Source organism: Microtus pennsylvanicus, chromosome X (genome assembly GCF_037038515.1).
Source record: "Microtus pennsylvanicus isolate mMicPen1 chromosome X, mMicPen1.hap1, whole genome shotgun sequence".
Classification (NCBI taxonomy): Eukaryota; Metazoa; Chordata; class Mammalia; order Rodentia; family Cricetidae; genus Microtus; species Microtus pennsylvanicus.
Window position 1 is genome coordinate 57,938,315 of NC_134601.1, and position 20,389 is coordinate 57,958,703.

Here is a 20,389-nt window from a genome sequence, read left to right on the forward strand (position 1 = left end):
GCCAGAAGGTCCAGGATAGATGTATTGCAAAAACTGAGAGACCATGGATGCAAGCCCAGACTACTATACCCAGCCAAGCTTTCGTTCACTATAAATGGAAAAAATAAAATTTTCCAGGATAAAAACAAATTTAAACAATACGTAGCCACAAATCCAGACTTACAGAAAGTAATAGAAGGAAAATCACTAACCAAGGAGTCCAACAATGACCACAATAACTCAGACATCTAGAGACCACTCATCAACACAACTCAAAGAAGGGAAACACACAAACTCTAGGACTAAAAAGGTGACCGGAGTTAACAACCACGGGTCATTAATATCACTTAATGTCAATGGGCTGAACTCACCTATAAAAAGGCACAGGCTAAGAGATTGGATACGAAAACAGGATCCATCATTCTGCTGTTTACAAGAAACACACCTCAACCACAAAGACAGGCCCCTACTCAGAGTAAAGGGCTGGGAAAAGGGTTATCAAGCAAATGGACCTAAGAAACAAGCAGGTGTGGCCATACTAATTTCTAACAAAGTTGACTTTAAACTTAAATCAATCAGAAGAGATGGAGAGGGGCATTTTATACTCATAACAGGAACAGTTAATCAGGATGAAGTCTCAATCCTGAACATCTATGCCCCTAATATAAAAGAACCCACATAAATAAAAGAAACATTGCTAAAAGTCAAGGCAGCCATCAAACTGCACACACTAATAGTAGGAGACTTCAACGCTCCTCTCTCACCAATGGACAGGTCAATCAGACAGAAACCTAACAGAGAAATAAGAGAATTAATGGAGGTAATGAAGCAAATGGACTTAACAGACATCTATAGAACATTCCACCCAAACAGGAAAGAATATACCTTCTTCTCTGCAGCTCATGGAACTTTCTCAAAAATCGACCACATAGTCGGTAACAAAGCAAACATCCACAGTTACAAAAAATTATTAGTAACCACTTGTGTCTTATCAGATCACCATGGAACAAAGTTAGAATTCAACAACAATGCTAAACACAGAAAGCCTACAAATTCATGGAAACTGAACAGTCAACTACTGAACCATACCTGGATTAAGGAAGAAATAAAGAAAGAAATTAAAGTCTTCCTGGAATTCAACGAAAATAAGAACAACATACTCAAACTTATGGGACACTACAGTCCTAAGAGGAAAGTTCATAGCACTAAGTGCCCACTTAAAACAGAGAAAGCTCACATTGGAGACTTAACAGCCCACCTGAAAGCTCTAGAAAAAAAGAAGCAGACTCACCTAGGAGAAGTAGAAGACTGGAAATAATCAAACTGAGGGCTGAAATCAACAAAATAGAAACACAGAAAACAATCCAAATAATCAATGAAACAAAAATCTGGTTCCTGGAGAAAATCAACAAGATTGACAAACCCTATCCAAACTAATCAAACGGCAGAGAGCGAATTTGCAAATTAATAAGATCAGAAATGAAAAGGGGGACATAACCACAGACACAGAGGAAATTCAGAGAATCATTAGATCTTATTACAAAAGTCTATATGCCACAAAAGTTGAAAATGTAAAGGAAATGGACACTTTTTTAGATAAATACCATATACCAAAGTTAAACCAGGACCAGGTGAACAATCAAATAGACCTGTTAGTCGCGAAGAATTAGAAGCGGTTATCAAAAACCTCCCTACCAAAAAAAGCCCAGGACCAGATGGTTTCAATGCGGAATTCTACCAGAAATTCCAAGAAGACCTAATATCTATACTCCTTAATGTATTTCACAATATAGAAACAGAAGAGGCACTGCCAAATTCCTTTTATGAAGCTACAGTCACTCTGATACCAAAACCGCACAAAGACTCAACCAAGAAAGAGAATTATAGGCCAATCTCACTCATGAACATCGACACAAAAATCCTCAACAAAATACTGGCAAATCGAATCCAAGAACACATTAGAAAAATTATCCATTATGACAAAGTAGGCTTCATCCCAGAGATGCAGGGCTGGTTCAACATACGAAAATCTATCAATGTAATCCATCATATAAATAAACTGAAAGAAATAATCATATGATCATTTCATTAGATGCCAAAAAAAGCTTTTGACAAAATTCAACATCCCTTTATGATAAAAGTATTGAAGAGATTAGGGATACAAGGGTCATACCTAAATATAATAAAAGCCATATACAGCAAGCTGACAGCTAACATCAAATTAAACGGAGAGAAACTCAAAGCCATCCCACTAAACTCAGGAACATGACAAGGATGTCCACTCTCACCATACCTCTTCAATATAGTGATTGAAGTTCTAGCAATAGCAATAAGACAACATAAAGGGATCAAGGGGATTCGAATTGGAAAGGAAGAAGTGAAACTTTGGTTATTTGCATACGATATGATAGTGTACATAAGCGACCCCCAAAACTCCACCAAAGAACTTTTACAGCTGATAAACACCATTAGTAATGTGGCAGGATACAAGATCAACTCCAAAAAATCAGTCGCCCTCTTATACAAAGGATATGGAAGCAGAGAGGGAAATCAGAGAAGCTTCACCTTTCACGATAGCCACAAATAACATAAAATATCTTGGGGTAACTCTAACCAAGGAAGTGAAAGATCTATTTGACAAGAACTTTAAGGCATTGAAGAAAGAAATTGAGGAGTACACCAGAAAATGGAAGGACCTCCCTTGCTCTTGGATTGGGAGGAACAACATAGTAAAAATGACAATCCTACCAAAGGCAATCTATAGATTCAATGCAATCCCCATCAAGGTCCCATCAAAATTCTTCACAGACCTTGAGAGGACAATAATTAACTTTATATGGAAAAACAAAAAACCCAGGATAGCCAAAACAATCCTATACAATAAAGGATCTTCTGGAGGCATTACCATCCCTGACTTCAAACTCTATTACAGAGCTACAGTGATAAAAACAGTGTGGTACTGGCATAAAAACAGAGAAGTCGACCAATGGAATCGTATAGAAGACCCAGATTTTAACCCACAAACCTATGAACACCTCATTTTCGATAAAGGAGCTAAAAGTATACAATGGAAGAAAGAAAGCATCTTCAACAAATTGTGCAGGCATAACTGGATGTCAAACTGTAGAAGAATGAAAATAGACCCAAATTTATCACCATGCACAAAACTCAAGTCCAAATGTATCAAAGACCTCAATATCAGTCAGAACACATTGAACCTGATAGAAGAGAAAGTGGGAAGTACCCTACAACAGATGGGCACAGGAGATTGCTTCCTATGTGTAACCCCAGTAGCACAGACATTAAGGGCAACATTGAATAAATGGGACCTACTAAAACTGAGAAGCTTCTGTAAAGCAAAGGACACTGTCACCAAGACAAAAAGGCAACCTACTGACTGGGAGAAGATCTTCACCAACCCCAAAACAAACAAAGGTCTGATCTCCAAAATATATAAAGAACTCAGGAAACTAGACTTTAAAATGCTAATTAACCCAATTAAAAATGGGGCACTGAACTGAACAGAGAATTCTCAACAGAAGAAGTTCAAATGCCCAAAAGACACTTAAGGTCATGCTCAACCTCCTTAGCGATCAGGGAAATGCAAATCAAAACAACTTTGAGATATCAACTTACAACTGTCAGAATGGCTAAAATCAAAAACTCCAATGATAGCCTTCCTGGAGAGGCTGTGGAGGAAGGGGTACCTTCATCCATTGATGGTAGGAATGCAATCTTGTGCAACCACTTTGGAAATCAGTGTTTCGGTTTTTCTCAGGAAATTTGGGATCAACCTACCTCTGGACCCAGCAATACCACTCCTGGGAATATACCCAAGAGATGCCCTATCATATGACAAGAACATTTGTTCAACTATGTTCATAGCAGTATTATTTGTAATAGCCAGAACCTGGAAACAACCTAGATGCCCTTCAATAGAAGAATGGATGAAGAAAGTGTGGAATATATACACATTAGTGTACTACACTGCGTTAAAAAACAATGACTTCTCGAATTTTGCATGCAAATGGATGGAAATCGAAAACACTATACTGAGTGAGGTAACCCAGACCCAAAAAGATGAACATGGGATGTACTCACTCATAATTGGTTTCTAGACATAAATAAGGGTCACGGAGTCTACAATTGGTGAACCTAAAGAAGCTAAGTAAGAAGATGAACCCAAGGAAAAACATATAGTTATCCTTTTGAATATGGGAGGTAGACAAAATTTCCGGGGAGAAAATTGGGATCTTGGTGGTGGGGTGGGATGTGGGTAAGGGGAGATGGGGAGAGAAAAGTGAGAAGAAGAGGATGGCGGGAACTTGGGGGAAAAGGATGATTGGGATAAAGGAAGGTTGGATAGGGGAGCATGGAAGCACAATTCTTAGTTAAGGGAGCCACCTTAGGGTTGGCAAGAGACTTGAACCTAGAGTGGCTCCCAGGAGCCCAAGGCGAGGTCCCCAGTTAGTTCCTTGGGCAGCTGAGGATAGGGAACCTGAAATGACCCTATCCTATAGCAATACTGATGAATATCTTGCATATCACCATAGAACCTTCATCTGGTGATGGATGGAGATAGAGACAGAGACCCACACTGGAGCACTGGACTGAGCTCCCAAGGTCCCAATGAGGAGCAGAAGGAGGGAGAACATGAGCAAAGAAGTCGGGACTACAAGGGGTGCACCCACCCACTGAGACAGTGGGGCTGATCTATTGGGAGCTCACCAAGGCCAGCTAGACTGTGACTGAAAAAGCATGGGATAAAACTGGACTCTCTGAACATGGCAAACAATGAGGGCTGATGAGAAGCCAAGGACAATGGCACGGGGTTTTTATCCTACTTAATGTGCTGGCTTTGTGGGAGCCTAGCCAGTTTGGATGTTCACCTTCCTAGATATGGACGGAGAGGGGAGGATCTAGGACTTACCACAGGGCAGGGAACCCTGACTGCTCTTGGGACTGGAGAGGGAGGGGGAGAGGAGTGGGGGGAGGGGGAGAGGGGTGGGGGGAGGGGGAGAAGGGTGGGAGGAGGGGAAAAGGTTGGGAGGAGGGGGATGGAAATGGGAGGCTGGGAGGAGGTGGAAACTTGTTTTTTTTCCTTTTCTCAATAAAAAAAAACAACAAAAAATCCTTACCACAATACCTGATTTATTGTAACCATTAAAAAATGTTATGAATCATAATAATAGTACCAGTTGTAATTATTCCTAAAAGAACCTATCTAATAGTTTGTTGTAAAGATTCGGTTGAAGCAAGTATAAATCTCTTAGCGTGGCACCCAGAGAGTACCCTAAAATATTAGTTACTAATTATTATTGATGAGGACAATCATTATATATTATTTCAAGGTCTTCCCACTCCTTCTTGATTCAGGGTTTTATTTTTCAGGACCTTAACTCTGTATACATTTATTATCTTATGTTATTTTATGAAGTGATATTTAGTGTGTTATTATCCATTGGTTTGTAAGACTTGATATTGAAGAAAGTTACATCTTTTGTCAAGCTTCATTTTTCTTATCCAAACCTATGTTGGATCTTGATTTGATTGTAATGCATGATTATAAGTATATGATTATTTCAATAACAGCATTGAGGCTCTATAAGTTCAGTATGTATAACATCATATAAAATTTTAAAGTAGTTCAATATGAATATTCATGATCTGGCATACATTTTAAAAATATTTATTAATACATATATTGACTAATCTTGATAGTCAACTTGATGCTGTTTATTAATAAAATCATCATGCAAACTAGTGTCTGATATGTTTGTGAAGAATTATGTATATTAGAGTACTTGGGGTAGAATGATCTACCCTAGATGTGGTGAACATGATTCCGTTTGTTAAGGTCTCAGATTGAATGAAAAGGAATAAGCAAGATGAACACAGGCATTCATGCTCTCTGCTTCCTGGATGTGGATACAATGTGACTAGCCCCCTCAATGTCCTTCCGTTCTGAATTCACTATGTATATAATTCAGTATACCCTCAAACTGTGAGGCAAAGTAAATGTTTCCTTCTTTAAATTGCCTTTGCCTAGTATTTTGTCACAGCAATGTATGAAGTAGCTAATGTAATAGCGTTCATTCTCTGCAAGTAGTTTGTAGGGATGAGGGAATGCTGTCTACCTGCCTTCTTGGGATCCTTTATGTTTCATTTTTCTATGTCTTATAATTTTGTTCTTAAATTATTGTTTGAGTAGCATCAAGAAGTCTCTAAGTTATTTTGCATTACAAGGTCAAAGGAGTTTTCATAATATATTAAGATATTCTTTGTCATTTACATTTTCTCATGGGAATTGAACTTTTCAGAGTTTGTAATTAAGATACATTCAGTCTTTTAATGTTAGAATCAGGATGTATAGAAACATAAAAGGGAAACATAGAATTATCTTTTGTAGTAGTTGTTAAATGGATGCTTTTCTGAATAGATATTTTGAAGTTATTTTAGGTTGAATTTCCAATATGAAAAGTATTGACACTTAGTATACATATAAAGTCTTCTTTGGAATTCTCCAACAAGGTAAGAATAGCCCTGTGACACACGTGTTTATAAGTGCTGCCTTAGATTAAAGTCTCAACTCCTTATATGGCTAATATCCATTATTTTTTCTATATTTCTATTATTTTCTGTCTCTCACCTAGGGTATAATCTCATGATATTTTCTATTTAATGCTCTTCCATCAAAAGTAAATACTTCTCTTTTGTTATAAAAAAGGCCCTATACTTGACTCCTGCATGTAAATCAGTGTCATGTATTAGCCCTTTGGGAACTTTACCTTTTCTGGTAAATATGACATCATATCATAATTGCATGTTACATCATGTATTCCCTCTAGATAAAAATCTATACAAAAGAAAGGAATATAGGTAACTCATAATGCCCCCTTTTCTATTTCCTAGGACAGCAACTTATCAAACACATAGTTTTATTGTTTAACTAAACAGTTATATAGTTTATTTATTTATAATAGTTCATAGATATCCCTTCAAGATAGTTGTTAGGGCATGAATTCATTCTTTTAGTAACTATCATACTTCATATCTGAGAGTATTATATTAATACAAACAACCTTTTAAGGTAAACACTTCATTTCTATAATGTTAACCATAGCTATAATTATTTTATTGTAATGAACAATGATGCAATAAACATTCTTATTTATTCATTTTATATTATTGATGATCAATTTTTTCATACAGTATGAATTCTGATTACAGTTTCCCCCTCTTCTGCTCCTCCGAGTTCCTCTCAACATCTTCAAATTTATAGTTTCAAAAGCGAATTGAACTGAAAGTTCAGTAAGCTTCATTTAACAAGGGCAAGATAAGGGTTCCAGAGAGAAAATGACTTCTTGTTTTCAGATAAAATGCCCCAAAAGACATTTGCAGCAATTTCATTCTTTTGTTTTGTCTGCAGTGATTTGAAGGTAAGGCTGCAGACAAATACTTCTTCAAAAAATGAAGTCATCAACAGATGGGGCACTGAAAAATCTGCATAGGAGAGCATGCATAATCAATTTTTTTCAGTTTGAAATCCCCTAAAATCTACAACTTTTTTATTGCTTAAAATTTTCATATGAGCAAAAGATATATGCAAAACAATTTATATAGTTTGAACCAATCGACTTTCCCTTCCCTCACCTCTGTTTCATCACTGCTCTCCACCACATTACTTCTCAATTTCACATGCTTTTCTTTTTAAACCCATAGAGTTCTCTTAGAGGGACTAGTATATGAATGAATATAAGGCCCATTTACTGGAGCATAGAAAGCATAGGGTCCACATACCTTAATAAAACTGCCTTTTCTTCCCCCAGCATCTGTCAACTATCAAAGCTTCTCAGCTAGGGGTGGGACTTCATGAGCCTTTGTTGGCTTTATTTTGTGCATATCTTGGGCTCATAGTGCTGTGAATTTATGTGTGCATTGGTTTCCCCATGTCTCAAGTCATCTAGTACCTCTTTATCTTACAATATTCCTTATTCTTTGCTTATGTTCTTGAGCATTGTGGCAAAAGCAATGGTATGGATGTCCCATTTAGGGAGGAAAGCTCTGTAGTTTCTTGAAAATATTTCTTCCCTTTAGACTTTTATATGTTTCTGGTTTTGTAAAAGGCGTGCTGGCACTCTAGTTACATGCAGATAAATCTGTCCTTTTTATCTTTTTAAAGAATAAATACTGTTTTTACACCATTCCTACTCCTTCATCTCTACCCTTTAAATCCTCCCATATCCTCTCCATTCTCTCTCAAAATCATATCTTTAATTAGCATTGACATCTTGGAGTTGGATAATTTATAAGTGGGCGTATTCTCAGACAAAAACTCATTCCTCCCACTCTCTCTCTCTCTCTCTCTCTCTCTCTCTCTCTCTCTCTCTCTCTCTCTCTCTCTCTCTCTCTCTTCATCTATAACTCATCATCTAAGGGTGGGAACTTGTTAAATTCCCCAAGTCCTCATTGTCTTGTCAACTGGCCTTGTCATTATGCGAATCTTGTTTAGGCAACCATATTGTTGACATTTCATGGGTTCAGCATTTAGGAGATGTCTAAAAGAGACTACCTAGCAGCAAATGTTCTGTCCCATTTGCTCTTACAGTCTTTCCACCCTATCTTAGGCAATGTTTCTTAAACCTTAGATATATTAACTGGGCCTAGGCACTTCACAGTCACTTATTCCCTGTGTTTATGAGGGATGTACCAACATACTTTCTTTTCTACAGTGGGCCACCTTTCCTTTCCTCTACGATTTAACTATTACTTGTTTTCTTAGTTTTTCAGACCAGTTATTAGAATAGATATGAAGTTATATTTCATGAAAGTCTTGATTTGCAATTTCCTGAAAGTTGTTCGAATTGAGAATGTTTTATGTATATATTAATCACCTGTACATCTTGAGAAATTATTTATTGAAATATTTTGTCATTTTTACAATTATTTTTGTACTTCTTATTTGGGGAAACTCCACATATTTTACATATTAATTATCAGATGTAGGTTCACAAATATTTTCCATCACACATAAATTGGGTTTTTATTAGTCCTTTGAGTTGTACAAAATGTGTTTTAGTCATATTCACCCTCTGCTAATTCTTCTCAGATTCATTCACACCTCCCTACACACTCAACTTCATGAATTTTTGTTGTTGTTGTTTCACCCCTGAAAAACATTTTGTACTGCCCACGTATTCCTGGATGTGTGTCCTTGCACTGAAACCTAATCAACTAACAGAAACACATTATTAGATAAAACTGACCCTCGTTTCCCTGCAGCTAACTATTACCAATAGCTCTTCCACAACAAGAATGGAACCTTCAGTCCATCTCCTCTGTCTGTGCTGGGACCTTGTCTGGGCTGGGCTTACACATCTCTTGGGCATGCTGTCTCAACCACTGTGAGTTTTCATGTGCAGCTGCCCCATGTATAGTTTCCTCATAGTCATCCATTGCCTCTGACCCTTATACTATTTCTACCCCCTCTTTCCCAGCGATCCCTGAGTCATTGGAAGAAAGAGTGCAGTATATGTTACCTTTAAGGCTCATCATTCTACAATCTTGTATTCCCTGCACCTTTGTCCATTGTGGGTCTCTGTTCTAATCACCATTTAATGCAAATAGATTGTTCTAAGAGGAGGAATAAGAGAAAAGTTAATCTATTGTATAACATTATGTTGTTAGGATTCAGTTTAATACTACATCCATTTAGCAACATAATAGCAATAGGTTCTCCTCTAGTGCCTATGACCTGATAACCATAGGTTCTTGACCCAACAGTGGTGCTAGTATTGGGTGTTATCTTATGGATCAGTACTTAAATCCCATCAGAAAGTGGTTTTTTTTTTTGCTTTTATTTTTCTCCTATTGGCCTCATGCACTAGTAGGTATATTTTGCCACTATTTTAGTGGATTGGATTGAAATCTGAATATGACTGATGATCTACTTTCTCATTTGATAGTTTCCACAGCACCTTTCCAGCACCATGAGTGCTAGGCAGTAGGGATGACGCCAATAAGCTTGTAACAGCTTGCTTTTGCCAAGTGTTATGATGCAAGTATGTGTTGTCTTCAGCTGTAGGATTTTTTACAGTCAGGTTCTGGGTAACGAAGAATAATGGCAATAGCCTGTGATGTTTGATATAAAGGGCACAAACTGGCTTGTAATTTCATTAATGGTATCATTTGCTTAAGTTTGATGTAATTCTACTTGGCTACTGCCTGTGCTTATATCATGTCCAAAAAGTATCATTGTAAAGCATGGGATAATAGAACACTTGGTTAATCCTAGTTTCAGTTCCTAATAATACACACACACACACACACACACACACACACACACACACACATACACACACAACTGTAGCATATATAAATGTCAATGAACTTTGGCCCTTATGGTTTTACTGATTTCAGAGTTTGGAACAAAGTATATTTGAGTGAGTGTGAGTTGATTTTTATGAATTCAGTTGTATCTCTGTTTTCAGTTTCCCCAATATTGTTGTATATACATTGCCTCTATTCATTCATCAACAGATAGTTTTTGTTGTTGTTGTTTTGTTTGTATGTGAGTGATAAATATAGTGGTCATGAGATAAGGACTTCTTTTCCTTAGGTTATGTATTCTGTATTTTGATTTATAGACCATTTTTTGCTGTGTTTTCAACTCATGTGTGCACATGGGGAAAATACATATTTAGTCTTATTGTGCTGTGACTGTTTCCATGGGAGTAGCATACTGTAATTTATTGTATTTTGCTATGTGATCTAGAATCAAAAAGTGCCTTACCTACAATTTATTTATTTTTTTTTGGTTAAGAGTACTTTAGCTATTCAATATTTAATGTGAATTTTAAGGTAATTTTCTTTGTTTCTCTAAAAATTGCCATTGTTATTGTGCCTGTAGTTCACTCTAGTTCCATGAACATTTTGATAATATTACTTATTCTTATCTGTAAACATGGGGAAGATTTTCATGTGTATTCTTCAGTAAATTTTATCAAGGATTTCTAGATTTCAGTGGATGGATATTTTTAACCTTTGTGTTTTTATCTATTTCTAAATACTTAATATACTTTGATATTATGGCAAATATGGTACTTTTCCTTCTTTCCACTCCAACTATTTCCATGTTTCCCACTCCCTCTCAAATTCGTGACCTCAAAGAGATGTCTGTATCTTTGTGTTTATGGCCATTATATTCACCATCTATGGTTTCACAAAACAGACCTGTCTGTTGATGGATGAAGAGAGGCAGTAAATTACAATATGGTGCTTACAATGAAATATTTAGCTTAAAATAGGAGGGATTCTCACCATTTGTGATATTATGAATGGGCTTGGGGAATATTGAGCTAAGTGAAATAAGCCAGAAACATACAAATAAATATTGCATAAGTTATTTGTAGTTGCCCAAAGAACCAAACTTATAGAAGTAGTGGGTAGAACAGTGCTTGTCATGGGCTTGGAGTAAGAGAAATGGGAAGATGTTGATCAGAAGGTACTAAGTTGCAAAAATACAACATAAATTCTACCTACCTACTATCTATCCAGCAAAATGTCTATAGCTAACAATAGTGAACATTTTTCACTTTTCTAAGAGGTGCATTTACTTTTTTTCAGAGAAGATTTTTTAACATTCTCAAGTGTAGCCATTAAAATCCTTTTATTAGTAATGCCTAGTGTAGTTTAAAAGGGTTTGACTGAATTGATGAAATACTAATTACATCTCTGTGTTGTGATATTTATAGTTAATTAACATCTACTTAATTTTCTTGTGTGAGAATAGAAAAATAAAGGAGAATGAAATACTTATTGAGAGTACACATAGAAATCTGAAAGTTTAAGTGCAGATTTCCCATAAAACTTCTATGAAACAAACTTAGAAAATGGAGTTCATAGACGAGAATAAGAAATCATTAAATTGTATGCATAAGGTTTGAGAAATTGTAAAAAAGGACACTCCAGGGCAAGTCTAAGTCTGTTTTCACTCCGTATCTTGGAGTGTGTATGTGATATATAGTATCAGTAGCAGTGATGTGGGAGAGTCTTCTGTTTTGTGTTGATTTCATTGGTTAAATAAAGAGACTGCCTTGGCCCTTTAATAGGATGGAAAATTAGGTAGGCGGAGTACACCGAACAGAATGCTGGAAGAAAGAAGCCGAGTCAATCACTCGCCATGACTCTCCTCTCCAAGATGGATGCCCGTTAGACTCGTCCCGATAAGCCACACTCAAGTGGCAATACGGATATTAGAAATGGGTTTGATCAATATGTAAGAGTTAGCCAATAAGAGGTTATAACTAATGGGCCAAGCAGTGTTTAAAAGAATAGAGTTCTGTGTAATTACTTTGGGTATAGCTAGCTGGGTGGCAGGACGCAGCCCGCTGCTGCTCCTACTACATAGCAGTTAGCTTGAAACCTCACAACAGCGTACTATGTAGAGACTATATTTCTGCCTAAGAAAATCACATGGATTTATCATCTTGCAACAACATGTTTTATTCAAGGCTTTTGTGTCTGAGTATTATTTAGCTGGATAATTTGCAAGTTACAGAAGTGCTCTAGGAGGCCCAAGCATGGCAAACATGGCACTGGCAGGCCTTGCTCATCCCCCTTCTCTCTCCCTTGTAAATCATAGATTATAAATGTATCAAGGTCAAGCTAGCTATCAAGGTCTATTCTCTTATTTACATACATTCTGATGCCAGACTCATTCCTAAGGATGGGTCCAACTATCACAGTATTGAAACCCACAAACAAAAAGTCCCATTTTGACTACCCTATCTAACATGCTGTATGAAAACATACCACCACATTCTAGCCCATTCAAACACAGAGCTCCCCTTTTATCCTCCCCAAATAAATCACATCTGTAAGGTCATTTGCTGCTTATTTTGGGAGTCTGAGTCACAAAACAGCCACTTTACTATTCTTCCCCATTTAATAAAATATCTCTCTGTGAAAAATAGGTGCTTGGTTGTGGTTTGTGTCTCATCAGGGGCTGGAAGGTAACACCCCACTGAGCGCAGGTCCCTTCAGCTACAATCCATATGTCAGTCTTAGCTGAGGTTTGATCAGCAGCAAGTGGTCCACTTCCAGGTTTACACGGTTGTTGGTAAAATGTAGAATTCACTTCCTCATATATGTAAAAAATTTTAATAGCTTACTACTTCATGACAAGCAAGAGGCATTCTCTGACTTTGTCTGAAGTCCTATACCTTCTTCAGATGAATTAGTCTGAAGTGGTCACACCAACTTAGGACACTATTTTCAGTAACCCCAGATGAACTTATTTGGAACAACATTTAAATCAACAAAATTGTCTTCATCTGCCATGCAATATGACCTAATCATGATTACAGTATCGTAACATTCACATTGGACTTGACTACACTCAAGGGTTCTTGCTATAACCTGAACTGCATGGGTCTGAGATATTGGCTAAGTACAGTGAGGACATGAAGTAGTGACAGACACACAGAAAAGCTGGGGTCAGGACACTGTCACACTCTAATGGAGCCACACATGCTAGCACCATTATCATTGGAACTGTCAGCCTGTTAACCACAGCAAAAGGAGAAGGCTTAGCTGACCTATGCCAGAGGTCTCTGTACAACAGTAGTCTCAGACTGTAAAGATTTGATGGGGGAAGAAGCTACAGTGGCTAGTACTTGTATACACTGATCAATTGTCTGTAAACACTGGAAATTTGAACCACAAGAAGGTTTAGCCAACTACCAGCCTAGCCCGTTTTGGGAGAGACTTTGTCAATTTTCCACTGGCCTAAATCTTTGATCACTGTCATGTCTGTGCCCATGTCAGTATTACATATTCACTCAGGACTTCATTCACATCACTAGGGGCTGTAAGTCTTAGAATTCTCTCCCTCCTTGTATTAATGAGTTAAAACATGAATTTAAACAAGGTACCCAGGTGACACACACACACACACACACACACACACACACACACACACATATATATTATTTTTTGAGACAGGGTTTCTCCGTAGCTTTTGGTTCCTGTCCTGGAACTAGCTCTTGTAGACCAGGCTGGCCTCGAACTCACAGAGATCCGCCTGCCTCTGCCTCCCGAGTGCTGGGATTAAAGGCTTGTGCCACCACCGCCCGGCCTCTCACATGTATTTTTAACTTCAAAGGATCTTGATACAGAAGAAAGAAAGAACCAACATGGGTTAATAATTTGGACTAAAATGTGATTGTTGGATCAAAATGGAATGCCCAATCCAGGTCTTCTGTTATTGATCACAATGTCATATGCTTTATATTGGTCAAATCTGGAGTTTACAGGAACACATTATAAAAGCTGATATTTATGAACATGATTGTACAAATACACTCTAGCTTTAGTGAATATAAGAGTAAGAATAAAAAAGTGTAAAGTCACAAACTTATTAAGTGGTATTGAAAATAAGATTCCTTTATTTTGAACTTTGAATCCTCTATCCCCATGTTCTCCTTAAAATGCCTTAGTTTGCTAGTGTGTTCAATAAGCTAGTTAAGTGGAGACATTGACTATATACAGCAGCCTTGGTTCCGTGCAATGAGATTTTTCAAGACTAGAATCTTACTTGGTTGTACTCTTCATGCTCTAAGCAAGCTGACTTAGTATTATTTTTCCTGGGGATAATCGAAAATTGCATTTCCAAAGGATTGATTTAACTTCTTGAAAGCCAAACTATAGAAAAAGTTTCCACCAATTAGAAATCACAGAATTTACAAGTCTTGACTTTAGAAAATGTGGTGCTTCTTTTTCTCTTGTACTTTTTTCCTCAGTTTGGTAAATGTTGGTTAACTCAAATATTAACTTTCTGTGGTTCAACTGATAATGACTGTGCTCTTAAAAAACAGAAAAGATTTACCATTTGAGTCAGCAGAAATCTGATTCATAGAGAAAAAGTTAATGTTCGACACAGTCTTGTGTGAGTAGGGTTAGGGGACTGACAGTCAAAGATGTGGGATTTGCTTGGCTTTAAAGAAATGAAAATGCTCAACAACTGATTTTGATGATATTTACCTAGCCTTCTTATTATTCTACATTTTATTGAATCATATATATAAAGTGGGCAAGTGTGTTGTGCAAATTATATGTCATTAATGTTTCCAAAAAATACTACACACAATGTTAGTGTATGAAAACAGGGCTACAGTTTAGACAAGAACATTGTCTTTCAAATGGCAATCAAATTGACACTTTACAATACCATTTTTCTTTGTCAGTATGATCAAGCACATTATTTGTAGATTTTTTGTGCAGTTTATTCCATCCAAAAGAATAATACAAAAGGTCTACTGTCCAGGAATTTATACTCTCTTATTGAACAACCTTAGAAATGAGAATGGATTAAGTATGGAAGGAATGAAAAAGTGTTATGTATACAAATGTTGAATACTTTCTTCAAGTTGCTAGGCATCAAAATTTAAAGGAATTGTGTAAAACCTAAAGAAAAGTTTGTATTTTGTGCCAAATCATCAAATAATTATAAAATCTGTCATGTAAAAATCAGTGCATGAGAATTACATGAAACTCCTTTCCACATTCATACATATATTTCCCCAATTTTAAACTTAAGTTTCTCCAGTGCCTCTGAATAGCAAGTTAACATCTCTAACTCTTTCCCACATATACCTCCATTAATTAAATGTGGCAGATAGGTGCTACAGAGAGCACTGGTTTTGAAATAACAGCTATGATTGACTTCTGGCACTTTGAGTTATTGTGATACCTTTTTGAAACTTAATTTCTTTAAATTTATTTTTTCATAAAATAATGGCTAGAACTCCTATATAATTTATATTCTCCATCTTATCAGTAGTCAACAATAGCTGTTACTATATGCATTACTCAATGAATGTTTAATCTGAAATATGTAAACATTTATTTCTTGAAGTACTATATTATAAAGGTGGCATGGAGTCTGATATTGTATGTCTATAAATCAAGATACTGCTATCACACTCTATATCCTGCCAGGAATCAATATCAGTATACTCATTTTGTCATTGCCTAATTGGCAAGTTATGCAATCATAATAGACATCCATCAACAGATGAATGAACAAAGATAATGTGGTACATATACACAATGCATTATTATTTAATTATAAAAAATAAGTATGCCATCTTCAAGAAAAAGAGAATTAATCCAGACATAGAAGGACAAATACTTTTTCTTTAATATGCAGGAGAATCTAGATTTATAAAGTAAGAAATAAAACTAGGAGAGGAACAATTTTGGGTGAGATAATGGATTAGGGGGAAGGTCAGGTGACAGGAAAGAGTAATGGAATATGAATAAGAACTAAGTACATTTTATGCATGCATGTAAATGTCACAATGAGACCTATTGCTTTATACAGTTTATACTAACAAGATTTTGGCTTTGCTATGTGATCCATTTAGTTTACCTAAGGCCATCATTGTGACCATTGAGCCGGGACTAGAAGAGCCTTGGACATACCTGGCTGAATGCAATGATTCCTCATTTCCCTGAACCTGTCCCTAAGAAATGGTTCTGTCATATGGGTTGAGTCCCATTAATCTCTCTCCCATTTTGTCTGGTTATGGATGGAGGTAGAGAAGAGAGGGTAAGGGAGAGACAGTGACCAGACTATACTACGAACATGTATGATTTCTCAAAAACTAACCCAATAAAAACGCTTGAGGATACAATTGGGGGAAGCTTCTGTCTCATTTCTTTTACAGGTCATGTTACAATAGTTCCCCATCATTGCCTCCAACTTTCCTAAGATCCTGTCAGAAAATGGTGTGGAAAAAATCTGTTTTCCTACACAAAAGCAGGGAATTCAGAGAGCATGTTTAATATAAACATGCCACTTTATTTTCTCCATTCTTCATGAAAACACAAATATTAAGTTTTTGTAGCATTTTTGGATGTATTACCATTTATATAAATTCCTTCTAATTTCTTGGGATTTGGGTTTACCACTTTTTGCATAGATTCAATATAATAAAGCCAGGACTGAAAATACTTTATATGTGGCTCTCGGGGCACTTTTCCATCTTCTAACTTTCTCTTTCGATAATCTTCAGCATGACCTTTTGTGTTTCCATCACAATGACTCCTGGAGTTTTTTTTTTATTATTATCAAAGGACAGAATGGATGTCACAATAAACTTCATTGCTGACCAAAGCAGAATCATTAGTAGTGGCTTTCATCATCTAACACAAAACTAAGTAACACGAAGCAAAATACACTGGGCCATTTTTATCAGAAGTCAGCACATCTGTCAGTTGTGGACTAGAGCTTTAAATGAATCTGTGCAGGGCAACATAGAAAAGCAGTTTATGACTATATATTAGATGTAAAGCCTAAATGAGAATCTGTCACCTTTGTGACTTGCTGACGTGAATTTAATATAAAACACCATGATCAAAAATCGTGAGCAAGAAAGTAGAGAACTGGAGCGTAATCAAATTCTACTGCAATTCTTTATCTTGAAGTTGATATCTTGGTTAGATTAATGGTCTTTGTCTGAATAGATTTTATGATGTTGCTTTAATGAACTGCAGAGCTGATGGACAAAAGCAGAAGGATCATCTGGGATCTGGGCTTGTGGAAACTGCCATGAACATTCATTTTTGTGAGCAGTTGAACTGTGTGAGATATTCAAGTACATGATCACTTATCACACAAAGACCAAATGATTGATCTCTTCTATCAAAATATGCTTTTTATAATGTCTACTGAGGTTGTACTTCCCATGATTAACTCTAGATACATTTCTCATAACGACTTTATGGTTGATATAATAAGAATTAAATTAACCAAAATATTGAAATCTTACCACAAAAAAACCTCTCAGTTTAGAATTCCTCCAAGGGATGAAACAGAATATGTCCATGCTGTCTGTCACTCAAACACCTAAAAACCTATCTGACAGCGGTGTGCAAGAAAGGGTTGGTGAGAAAACAAGGACTTGGGCACAAGGGATAGAAAGTCATCAAATGGCCATGCACATCAAAACTTGAAGCCCTGTAAGGCATAATGAGGTCAACAGACAGCCAAGTGAATGCACCGGACCTGAAGAATCTATTATAATTAAGTGGGAGAAATAGATTAAGTGCTGGTGTCTGCAAGTAGATGCACATGTGCACACCATTATGGCTTCAGTCAGTGCTTGGGAAGAACTCATCTTGTCAAGTTCTCTTTTGTGCTGAACTCAAGGCAACACTGAGACTCAGTTGTGACTGTACCTATAGATAAGCAGCCCGAGTTGAGGGAAGATTAGGAATCATGCTACAGGTTACATAGCTGCTAAGTAGCTGAGGGTGTGATTTGAAACCCACACCAGCAATTTCTAAACCCATTCGTTAAGTACTTACTGTATTCTTAGTGGTTTCTGCACACCTGATGTTGAGAAACTGTGGTATGTATCGTGTTATTACACACTTGATGCATATAACGTGTGCATTTTATAATAATTTTAAGATATATCGTATCCACCTTTATGCATGTTAAGAAATTGAAGCCTCCAAACAGGCTAGGCTCCCACAAAGCCAGTACATGCAGTAGGATCAAAACCCAGTGCCATTGTCCTTGGCTTCTCAGCAGCCCTCATTGTCCACCATATTCAGAGAATATGGTTTTATACCATGCTTTTTCAGTCCCCGTCCAGCTGGCTTTGGTGAGCTCCCAATAGATCAGCCCCATTGTCTCAATGGGTGGGTGCCCCCCTCACGGTCTTGACTTCCATGCTCATGTTCTCCCTCCTCTGTTCCTCATTTGGACCTTGGGAGCTCAATCCATTACTCCAATGTGAGTCTCTGTCTTTATCTCCAGCCATCGCCAGATGAAGGTTCTATGGTGATATGCAAGATATTCATTAGTATGGTTATGATGCTCACCTTCCTAGACCTGAATGGAGGGGGGGAGGACCTTGGACTGCCCACAGGGCAGGGAACCCTGACAACTCTTTGGACTGGAGAGAGAGGGGTGGGCAGTGGGGAATGGGGAGTGGGGGGAGGGGGAGGGAAAAGGGAGGCGGGGAGGAAGCAGAAATTTTTAATAAAAAAATGGGAAAAAAGAAACTGAAGCCTCAAAGAGGTTTATACACTGTCCCAATGTCTTAGGTATTGTTTAAACAATTCAAATTCAAATTTAGTTTCACCAGTTTCTATGTCTTATGTTTTTAATGTGCCTGTTCCTTGTTCTATAGAAGAGGTTAATTATGATAATATTAAAGATGTTTTAGGCAAATATTTTTTAGGATAGGTTTTAAATAACTAAATTGTGACCACAATAAGAATGGAAAGTTGTTTAAAATGGAAGGACAAATATTGGTGCATAATAGTGTGGGGTAAGGCATGTTTTTGAAGAATGATGTAAATTGTGTCAGCCTGGCTACATTGGATAAAAACCCCAGACAGAAGAAGGTAATATTCTTTATTTGTTGTTGTTGTTTTGGAGATAGGCTTTCTCTGTAGCTTTGGGGACTGTCCTGAAACTAGCTCCTGTAGACCAGGTTGGCCTAGAACTCATAGAGATCTGCCTGCATCTGCCTCTCCAGTACTGGGATAAAAGATGTGTGCCACTCCCTCCTAACCAAAGGTAATATTCTTTTTTTTAAAAAAATTTATTTATTTATTAAATTTTTATACCTCCTCCCCTCCTCCCATTACCCTCCCACTCTCCCCACTCCCCCATCCCTCTCCAGTCCTAAGAGAAGTCAGGGTGCCCTGCCCAAGGCCCTCTCCCCTCCATCCAGGTATAGGAAGGTATGCATCCAAACAGACTAGGCTCTGAAAAGCCAGTACATGCAGTAGAATCAAAACTCAGTGCCATTATCATTGGCTTCTCAGTCAGCCCTCATTGTCAGCCACATTCAGAGATTCTGGTCTGATCACATGCTCATTCAGTCCAAGTCCAACTGGCCTTCGTATGCTCCCATTACATCAGTCACACCATCTCAGTGGGTGGACGCACCCCTCACCGTCCTGACTTCCTTGCTCATGTTCTCCCTCCTTCTGTTCTTCATCTGAATCTTGGGAGCTCAGTCCAGTGCTCCAATGTGTGTCTCTGTCTCTATCTCCATCCATCGCCAGATGAAGGTTCATATTCATCTTTTTGGGTCCGGGTTATCTTACTCACCACTTCCTACGTGTAACCCCAGTAGCACAGACAATAAGAGCAACAATGAATAATAAATGGGACCTTCTAAAACTGAGAAGCTTCTGTAAAGCCAAAGGACACTGCCATTAAGACAAAAAGGCAACCTACTGAATGGGAGAAGATTTTCACCAACCCCACATCAGACAAAGGCCTGATCTCCAAAATATATAAAGAACTCAAGAAACTAGACATTAAAATTCTGAATAACCCAATTAAAAAATGGAGTACTGAATTCTTCAACAGAAGAAGTTC